This window comes from Macaca thibetana, unplaced genomic scaffold, assembly GCF_024542745.1.
Source record: "Macaca thibetana thibetana isolate TM-01 unplaced genomic scaffold, ASM2454274v1 unplaced_scaffolds137, whole genome shotgun sequence".
In the NCBI taxonomy this organism is placed as follows: Eukaryota; Metazoa; Chordata; class Mammalia; order Primates; family Cercopithecidae; genus Macaca; species Macaca thibetana.
This window is the reverse complement of record NW_026088926.1, coordinates 1-10664: the sequence shown is the minus strand read 5'-3', so window position 1 is coordinate 10664 and position 10664 is coordinate 1. Positions and strand designations below refer to the sequence as shown.

At 50.1% G+C, this 10664-nt stretch overlaps 1 long non-coding RNA gene across 1 annotated transcript; it reads left to right on the top strand.

Annotated features, from left to right (window-relative positions):
- The first annotated feature begins 312 nt into the window (after positions 1-312).
- On the top strand, positions 313-10647 carry LOC126947319 (uncharacterized). Its single transcript, XR_007723018.1, has 3 exons — positions 313-3118; positions 5234-5396; positions 8754-10647. It is a non-coding gene; the product is annotated as an uncharacterized LOC126947319 (long non-coding RNA).
- The last annotated feature ends 17 nt before the right edge of the window (positions 10648-10664 follow it).

The following is a 10664-nucleotide window of genomic DNA, read 5'->3' as shown; positions in this document are numbered from 1 at the left end:
TGGTTATTCCTCTCAGTCTTCTTAAATTCTGAAAAATTGGGGCCAGTTTGAAATAAGGATTTAGGTATGGATCGGTGAGGAAAGAACGTTGATCTGATTGAGTTTACGTTGTGTGTGATAATTTTATGCTACCCTCGGGAAGAACTGAAGATGTTGACAGTGTCGTGAGAATCTCTTTCTTTCTTTCTTTCTTTCTTTCTTTCTTTTTCTTTCTTTCTTTCTTTCTTTCTTTCTTTTTTTCTTTTTTTCTTTTTCTTTTCTTTTCTCTTCTCTCTTCCTTCCTTCCTTCCTTCCTTCCTTCCTTCCTTTCTTTCTTTTCTTTTCTTTTTTTTTTTTTTTTTTTGATGGAGTCTCACTCTTGTTGCCCAGGCTGGAGTGCAATGGTGCAATCTCAGCTCACTGCAATCTCTGCCTCCTGGGTTCAAACAGTTCTCCTGCCTCAGTTCCCCAGTAGCTGAGATTATAGGCACTCACCACCATGCCCAGCTAATTTTTTGTATTTTTGGTAGAGATGGGGTTTCGCTTTTAAGGAGATTGTTCTTTAAGTATTAATTGGTGGCCTGCCATTGAACTAATGTTAGTGTAGTGCTGACATCCTCAGCCACGGCAGAAACTTACTTGGCACCCCTGGAAAAGAGGGCAGGGAAGCATAGTGCCCTGAAACCACCTCATTCTCCAGTGCTACTTCCAACTCTGAGCTGATGGTCATTATGAGTGGATCTGCCCTGGACAAGTAGTTTAGTGCAGCTGCCTTGGACAGGCAGGTTAAAAGTAACAAACCGCCACAAAACTCAGCTAATAAAATGTCAAGAGAGACATGGGGCACCAGGAAGGGGTGAGGCCTGTCTCCCTGTGTGCCATCTGTGTGGAGCCTCAGTACCTAGGGGACAGCGTTTACACAGAGCCCCAGGTTTTTAATAGCATTTCCCTGAATAAAATGTCACTTGTGAGCTGCGGACTGGGAAGCTTTTTCTGATGATTAGGTTTTGTAATGTGGGATCATCAGTAGGCAAGGTGGACCTGAGGGCTGTAGGATCTGGAGACTGTCCAGGGCGGCTTTCTGGGGAAGATGGGCTTGTCCCGTCAGCAGTCAAGACACCAAAGAGAGTCTTTCTGAGAATAAAAGACAGAAGCTTTTAAGGAAAAAAGCAGTTTCTCTCTCTGTTTGGGAGTTGAGTGCATTTTCCTACATTTATTCGGAGATGTTCCTTGGTTCCCACCATGTGCCATTGCCCCGCTATGGGGTAGGGTCACCCCACCGCGTACCTAACCCAGGAAAACTCCTCTGCAGTGATTTCAGAGGCTGTGTGCATTTCTCTTGCCTCAATGGGTGGAGTGAGTTTTTCTTCCTACTGTTTTTAGTCAGTTTTCTTAATCTAGCGTACCTTGCGTAGAGAGCAGTCCACCTGTAACCAGTTTGTTCCTGGAGGTGCTGCAGTGACCTTGGTTACGCGAGGGCCCCGTGGCTCAGGATGGGCTGAGGAAGGAGTGTGTGTGTGAGCAGTGGGCACTGGCCAGAGGCAGGGGAGGTGTGGCCACTTGTGGCTTAAACTCCCCCCATGCGCTCTACTGCACCGCTGGGACGTGAACACTCTCGCCCTGGACGTTTTCTCTGAATGCTCAGGGCCCAGGCTCTTGGGTACACAGGCGGCCCCGGGGTTTATTTGAAAAAGGTGTCATGAACAGTGAAGTAACCCACGTGCCTAAGCTTTGATTGACATGAAGGAATGTAGAGGCTGCTGAAATCCTGGTCATTTTAGAACAAAGTATTTTATTAACAGTTTTCTGACAGAAAGAAATCGTTAAAAAATTGATCCCTGTTGAGGTAGAAGGATCTCGTCCTCATGCTCCTCAGTTCTTTCCAGAATCAGCTTCCAGTTCAGCTGCACAACAGGTTCTGCTGGTGGCTGGAGCAGTCCAGGCAGGTGCCGTTGGGTCTGAGTTCACACTGGTGCCCGTGTGGTCTCCAGTTATGGTGTGGGCTGTGGGGTCTGAGTTCACAGCATTGCCCATGTGGTCTCCAGTTACGGTGCTGGCCATGGAGTTTGAGTTCACACTGGTGCCTGCGTGGTCTTCAGTTACAGTGCTGGCCATTTGTGCCTTTCTGGGAAGTTAGAAGGAGGATCATTTCTTCACCTCTCTGTCCTCCCACACCTGATCTATGCTGGGCCACCGTGAATTCTTCTTTTTAACTGTTTCTCTCATCACGGGCAACACTGATGTTCTGTGGTCCACGTTTGCCTTTTCTGAAAACGGATTCTGTGTTGCTTTATAGAATCACCTGGTCTCTTTTATGAATTTCGCTTTTCTTTAAGAAAATAATCGTGCTTTTATCTCTTCAATCTGAACTCTGTTCCCTGACACAGGCTCTTGCCAGCTCGAAAATTAAAAGTAATCTTTGATTATACTTAATACTTTCTAAACTTTTCAAAAGTTTATCAGCATGTGGGTTACTGAACATTGACTGTTTATTTAATGGAAAATTACATTCTAAGTAGAGTATTAGAGTGAAAATGATCTTTTGATTTTATTAAAATATTCAGGTAAAAATATTAAAATGCCTTCGCCAAACTTCATGCCTGCATATCGTGAAAACATTAAGCTGCTCTCTGCTCCCGGGAATGCATGAGTAGAGTATGTGTTTGAAAGCGTCATTCCAGTCTTCACTTTTAGGTATTCTTAAATGGGTAGGCTGGAGAAGTGACATTTAGCATTGAGTGAACGTTAGATAAAGATATGTCTTGATATAAAAATAGTTAAAAACAATCTTTAGTGTTTCCTGTCAGGGTTCACCCATTAAAGAATGGTCTTGTAAAAAACTCATTAAGAGTGTCGGCGCCCAGAGGTGCTACCTTGCCCACAGTTTTGTCATCTGCTGTCACCAGGCGACACGCCCAGGGTTTAGCTGCACGTCAGATGTGGCCACGGGGCCACAGGGCATCTCTGCAGATGGATGTTCTTATGCAGATTAATGAGGATGGGGACCGCTGCAGAACTGTAAGCCCCCCAGGGGCTGACGGAAGCCTGGGAACACCCGAGACACCAGAGTCGCTGCTGCCCTGGGTGGAAGGAAACCTGCCCTGGAAGATGGGAAACGCAATAAGGAGAAAGTACCAAGGTACGTGACGCTGTGAAAACGGAGATGTTTTAATTAAATTAACAATTAAAATCATTTTAATTATGTGAATTATTTGAACTCATGTTAGTTCTTTTTAGGAAATTAATACTTAAAGCAAGTTTGTTTTCTGAATTGTTTGAATTAATTGAGTCAGCACAAGAGTTAGCATTGATATCTGACCCTCTTCCAGGGTTGGGGCAGAGGAGATGGGGACAGAGGAGACGGGCCTCCCACCGGCTTTCCCCTGGAGCTCAACCAGAATTTCCCATTGTGGAGCCCTCAGCTCCGTGAGAGCCAGGAGCTCTTGCGGAGAAGCCGCTGTCGGCATGCCACCCGCTTTGATGGCCCTGCTCTGCCATCCCTGTGCTCCAAGGGCCGGACCCTGCTGCTGCCTGTGCCAGACGGGTCTCACGGATATGCTAGCTAGGGGGTATGCATGGCGAGGCCTGGGTATCGCTGTCCAGATTCCATGGCTACAGGTTTCATTCTCTCGCTGTTTGTCCCCCTAGCAAGACTCATGAGGTTCCTTGAGGACAAGACCCCCTCCTGCCACCTGGTCTGTTTCCTGAACATTCTCTGCACTAGCACAGCTCCGGGATGCAGCCCTGGTGAATCAGGGTGTCTGCCATAGTGTGGCGGGTCGCACTGCTGGGCACCATGATGGATGTTAGCCGCTGTGCTTCACTTTGGGGACACGTTTAAGTACAAAAGTAATTTTAAAATTTCACCATTATTTCAAGACAGCTGAGAGCCTATTAGCACAGAATCCCTGGTCTGAATGAAATCAAAGAGTTCTTATTAATTATTCATGATGCCATGAATATGTAGCCTTATTTTTTATAATTACCAGTCTGTATAATTAAACTTTCATTTAGTTAAAGTACTTAACAGTAAGTAGAGCTATAATTGCAACTGTTTTTAAAAGTATAGGGAAGAATGTTTAAATGTTTACTTAGAACCCCTTTTTTTAGCTTCATAGAGAATTTTTTTTACTTGTCAACGAGGATCTTTAATTATTTAAACCAAAAGAGAAAAACAGACCAGAAAAGAAAAACAACTAGTTAAGCTCGGAACCGCGAAGGTGGCATCGTTCCGTTAGTCTCGGGTTTTTCTTCCTGGGTTTGTGACATGGTCAGAGTCCTTGTCTTTGATTTCCTAACACAAGTTGTTAAAGTTGGAAGTGAGTGTGAAATTGAGTTGGTCCAGCTTTATTCTTTCACGGATGAGAAGTGAATTATCTTCAGCAAGGTGGGTGCAGGCGTGGTCCCCGGGGGTCACTGTGGTGAATAGGCCGCCCTGTGAGGAGCCAAGTTCGTCATCACTGGGACAGAGCCCAGGATACTTCCCCGGCTGGCCAGCCTCTTCCTAGAACCCCACACATTGCAAAGGATGGAGTCCAGATCTATACCATAAAGAAACGAGGGTGGTTACAGAAAGCACCACGATCTCAGCTGAGTGGCTCTGAGCACCCCAACGTTGGGGCACCTCAGCATCCTGTGTGGCTCAGGCTGTGCCCAGCAGGGAGGCTGGCCCGATCGAGCTGCGGTCTCCACCCTGAGAGTGAGGGCTCCTTCCCCCAGCACAGGTTAAAGCACCGTGTGTCCACCTGTGCAGTGGCTGGTCCCAGTGTGCCCTGGAGGGCAGAAACCTTGGGTCCTGCCACTGGTCCGGGGTGTCTGCTTCCCTTTCCTGCAGCTCCTGTGTCTGTGTGTCCAGGGGGCTCCGATCCCTGCCTCAGGAGCCCTGGACTCCAGCCTGTCGTCGGCACTTGTTAGCGTTTCTTTTGTTGTGGTCCGTGGATGAAGTGGCTCTCTCTTTGAGTGTTCACAGCCCTCCTGCTCACTTTACCTTCTGGGAACACTTTTTACATAGCTTCGTATGTGGGGAGGACTCGAGTGATTAATCGAATGTTTCATCAGGTGCAGTTCTTCTGTTTCCCAGTTTTGACACAACATTTGGTGACATTTCCAGGGACTCCTGTGGTCAGCCTCACGGTTTCACTCTGTCACTTTCTAATGCAGTACTCTTTGGGAGTCTTTTAAATTAAGCGCCATCATTTAAAAATATGTTTTATAATATGCAGTTTCAGGTTAATTCTTCACCTTTGTGTCTCAGGCAGTGGCTCCCCACCTGTGAGTGGTCAGAAAGGTTCACGCAGTTTTCCAGGGCGGCCTTTGCATTTACTGGAACTATTAAGAGCTCGTTCCTGCTTCGGCGGCGATTGACATGCAGTGCGCGTGAGGCCGTGCGTGGCTTAGTGTCTTCTCTAGGCTTACAGGTAAGTTTTTGTTCTTCCCCAAGCCTGCTCCGCTGTGCGGAGTGTTCACTGCGGGCGACGGTCACGCTGTCTGGCACAGGCCACCGAGGCCACAGGGCAGGTTCCACGTAGCGGAGCCTGCAGAATGGCAGAGCCCGGCCTCCTTGCCGCCCTTCATGGGGAGCAGAAAGCGCAAGCCTGTGATCAGAGCTGTGCTAGCCCAGAAAGCCTCTGAACAGGTTGAATTGAGGAATCGGCTCCTACCAACTGCCCATGTTTAGGATGTGTTTTGAGTTTTTGTGATTTTTCCTGCACTGAAGCTACTGGGCTGGCTCTGAGTCACCGTCATGGGACTTCACGTTGCCCCGACGGAAAGCGGCGGGGGAGGAGGGCTGCACAGAGGCTTGCGGCCCTGATAATGAAGGGTTTGTTGCCTCTTGGGACAGCGAGTTCAAACTCTTTGTAATTGTCAGCGTAAATAGTGACCCGCTGAGGACACGGCTGTAATTCAGGGTGGCATGGTTGATTGTCATCGTTGATATCAGGTACCTGCCTCTAAAATGACGGTACCTGTAGTGTGGCTCCAGGAGGGCAGCGCCTGCCAAACACACATGCTCCTGGGCCCCTGCAGACAAGGTCGTGCTGCCAGCCAGGCCTGCAGTTGTGGGTGCAGAGGGTTCTACAGGGCACCGAGTGCCTCCGCCGTTTGCTTGTGGGGCCCAGCCTTCCGTCCCTCCCGGTCCCCAGTGCGGCTTCTCCCAGGATTCTCCCAGCCCCGTGCACACCTCCGTCTTCACAGCTTCCGTAGTTTTCTCGTGGGCGCCCCAGGTGGGCGCCTGGGCAGGGTTCGTGTGTCAGTCGAGTCCCTGGCTCCTGGCTCAGCAGGTCCCTTCATGAGTCAGCCAGCAGTGTGCCTGCATGTTCAGGATACTTGTCAGGGGCCTTCCTCAGGTCAGAGCAAGACCGACGCTCACCTCATCCTTGGGAGTTTGGAGCCCGCCCTGGAGAGACTCCAGCCACGTCCAAAGGGGCCATCCGGGTCCCGCAGGCTGGTGGGAGTGACTTCTGAGCCACTCGAGACCACACTTTGTGTTTCTACACCCCACAAAGCCACTTAAAGTGCCATGTTCTGGTGCCGTGTGCCTCTCGAGTGTGGCACACAAGCCTGGACGGGGATCTGAACGGGCGGGGCCTTCCTCAGTCTATGCTTGAGTTTTGGGGCAAGTGGAGCACTCCTGGCTGTGATTTTCGCCACTGTCTGGAGAATCACAAGACGGTCTCACCTGCAGCCTGAGGGACACATCGGCAGCCACTGAGGAGCCGGCAGGTCCGGCCTTGGTCCCACTCAGTCCTTCTCGACTTTGGTGACAGAGGAGACAGTAAAGCTTCAGCTGGGAGTCCCAGGCCTTCTCTGCTTGGGGTCCTGGGACTGAGATAGCACAGATTCTGCCATCCACGTGCTGGGGGCCCCGCTGTGCGGCTCCCTTCTCTGGTCAGGGGCCGTGCCCTTGGGCTGGGCAGCTCGGGGTCCTCGCACTCAGGGGCTCAGGGCGGGTCCTGGATGCAGAGAGAAGGAGAAGGGCGGCGGTTTGAGCCCAACTGTGTTGGCTTCATCTTCTGCCTCTTGTCCCTAAATACATTTGCAAAGTTTTCCAGATGAAAACTCAGAAGGGATTTTTAATGACTGGAATCTGTGAATTCCATGGAAGCCAAGTCTGTCCACCTCTTTCACCCCCCTCACTTCTCCCCGTTGGGGCTGATATTGGCAGCGTTCATAGGGGCAGGGACGCAAGGGGTGGTGGCCAGCCCTCAGCCCTGCGTCCCTCCCCTCCTCCCCTCAGCGCCACAGCATTTCGGTGTCATCCCCTTCCCTGCACGTGTCCTCATGAAAACGAAGTGCGGCTGGAGGTAGATGCCTGCGCCCACTCCCATGACCTTCCCGGCCAGCCCGGCTGCAGTGGCCCCTCGGCAGGCATCTGTCTGGTGCTGCCTCCATGCCCCTCCCATCACCTGACACTCGTGCTCCTGAATCTTCACGCGTGTGCTCCGTGCAGCCACCTCACGGGCTCCCTGGGGACGGAGACAGTGTCTCACGCCGGTCAGAATGCTCTTCTCTGTCCACTGAATAGTCCAACACAGAATCATTCCTCTGTGATTATTTATGCTTTGTTATGTAGAACTGGAATAAAGAAAAAGTGAATTTAGACATTACAGCCTTCAGGTTGAAGCTAGGTAATTGCATTAGGGAATGAAATGAGAACATTTGAGCTTCTCGAGTTCTATTTCCACATCTTCGTATCCCCATCACCCCATACCCAGTGTCTAACACAGCTCTTGGTCTAGGAGTTTCTTGATAAATGCTCATTGAATTGAACTGGCCTGAGCTTAACATTCCTACCCAGACTTAGAAGCCAGTCCCTGAGCAAATTGCATTTAGAACGTGAGTTTGACGTTACTGTGGTAAGGGGTATCCTACACGTCATAATTCCTAGTCAATATCGGGTATTTAGTTAAAATAGAGGCAAGTATGGAGAGGCATTGGCCCATCTGGCGAAAGGGCAAGGCACGGTGCTTTAGGTCCAGGTCCCCAATATCAACTATGGAAATAAAACGTTGTCAACTCCAATTGCAGCCCTGTCCTCAGCGGGTCATTGTTTATGCTAACAATTATAAACAGCGTGAACTTGCTGTCCTGAGAGGCAACACACCCTCCATTCTCTCTGCAGTGCAGCTGCCTTGGTGGATGGAACATGCCCCTCCTCCCTCCCTCCACCCTCCTCTCTCCTTCTCTCCCTCATCCTCTCTCCCTTCCTCCCCCCTCCTCGCTCCTTCCCTCCCTCCTCCTCTCTCCCTCCCTCCCCCCTCTCCTCTCCCTCCCTCCCCCCTCTCCTCTCCCTCTCTCCTCTCCTCTCCCTCCCTCCTGCCTCCTCTCTCCCTCCCTCGCCCTCCTCTCTCCCTCTCTCCCCCCTCCTCTCTCCCTCCTTCCCCCCTCCTTCTTCCTGTTTTCTCTCACCATTCTCCCTCCACCTTCTCTCCTGGGTGAAGGGCAGAAGAGAAGAGACCTCTGGAATCTTGTGCTTCATCCAAGCAGCTTGGGGGCAGCATCAACAGCTGCAATTTGGCTGCCCCAGCAGGTGCCTCAGGGCAGCCTTTCTAATGGGAGTCCTGGAATCATGTCTTTCCTTAATGTGCCCTAAAGGCTGGAGGACATGAAGTGAAACAATGCTCCATGCTCAGTCCTGTGATTTTGTGTATTTATTGGACTTACTTTGAAATTAAACTAAATGATACCCAAGGTACAGCATGAGAAAAAAGAAAAAACAGGCTATGGTGTTCGAAAAACAAACAAAACCGTTTGGTTTGTTGGTTTGTTCTTAGACCTTCACAGGCTCCTAGGTCACACGTTTCAGTTTCTCAGCGAGTGACATTCTCTGCGGAAGCCGTGTCAGCCTCTTGTTTGTTGATGTCAGCCACAGCAGAAAGAAGCACTCCGTAGGCCCCGTGCTCAGCACCTTGGCGTGAGCTCTTGCAATCTTCTGTTCATGCTCATCACAGCTCTGTGCAGTGGGCGTCCTCCTGATCCCGGTGGGAGGATGGAGGATGGAGGCGGAACGGTGAGTGACAGCAGGATCACATGAGGGGTCTCTCCCGAGGTAGAGAGGGGAACCGGCCCAGAACCTCAGTGCCCATTACGTCCTTCCTACTCCTCCTCTGCCTCTCTGTGACTGACTCAGGCTGCAGGGACAGACGTGAGTATGTGCAGAGTGTGTGTGCACCCCTGGGGGTGTGTGCTCATATTGGCAGGGAGGGATGTGAGTGTGTACAGAGCGTGTGTGCACACCTGGGGATGTGTGCTGGCATTGGCAGGGACAGATGTGTACAGAGTGTGTGTGCACACCTCGGGGGTGTGTGCTGTTGGCATGGACAGACGTGAGCGTGTACAGAGGAAGTGTACACACCTGGGGGTGTGTGCTGGTGTTAGCATAGACAGACATTAGCGTGTACAGGGCATGTGTACACACCTGGGGGTGTGTGCTTATGTTGTTTTGTAAGCAGCAAATACGTGGCCCGATGCTTCTGGCGGCCCTGCGCCCGTGCTGAGTCCGTCAGTGGCTCTCGGGTTGGGGTCTCCATCTCCCCAGACAGCACTAGAGTGTCTTGAGGTTTCAGATTCTTCCTCTCCGGTTACTTGGGCCTCCTCAGACCAAACATCAGAACCAGCCAACTGCAAACTACAAGAACATTCAAATGCATCTTCAGTAGAGAAAACAAAAGCAATTGGAATAATTTTCCAACATGACCCCGTGGTTAAGCCGTTAGATACTCCAGCTAACAGATTGAGTCACTTTAAAATTCACACCAATTAAAATGGTTGTGACAGTTGCAGAGCTTTACCGCTAAACCTTGAAATAATTGAAGCGTTCTGCTCCACTTGCTTACAAACTGGGGTTGGGGATAACTTTCAGTCCAAAGTAGCAACCTTCTAAAACCAGCTTAGATGCGAGGCTCCCACTCACACAGGAAGAGACAGTGGCCCTTGATTATTCTCCTGTTTCAGATGCTTTGTCATTTTTTTTTGTATCCTGATCATCACTTCTGCTTTTCCAATTCAAACTAAAGGGAGTTTAGTTCTGTTTTGGAGAAGCTGTGGTTAGTGGTTTCTTTTCATGGTTTGCTTAATCTCTTAAGTCTGGCACTTACATTTACCCAAATGGACTTTTCTTTAGTAAGACGGTGCCGTAGCCCAGGGCTTCTCCCTCCATATCTGCTCCCCAGGAGGCCCCCTAGGGATGGGCGCTAGAGATCCAGCCCCTCTCCATGTGCCATTTTCTTTGAGTCCAATGTAGGTTTGGCTCAGAGAAGAAAAGAGGCCTCCGGGTTTGGTGCCTTTGACTGCTTGCTTGTGAAATGTTTAATGATAAGGCGACTTCCAAACTAATTTTACACATTAATAGTTGTAGCTTAAAGTATCACTGCAGTCATAAGAACAAGAAACACTCCCATAAAGTAGATAGGCAGAAAAAAGCCATAAAAGTTTAATAAAGTGCAAATAAAATGGTGTTGTAAGAATGTACAGTGGGCAATGTTCTCAGTCCAGCCAGATCGGCTGTGGCGTCCTCCTGTAAATACATTCAGCCACGTGTGGCCCAGATCGCAATCAGTACTGTGAATTGTGATCCAGAATGTTCTTGGGGGCCGATACCTGGACTGTGCCAGCAGCTGAGTCTGATTGGACGTCACGGCGGTGATGTGCTTAGCGTGGCCAGCTGGGCCGAGGGGTGGCCACCC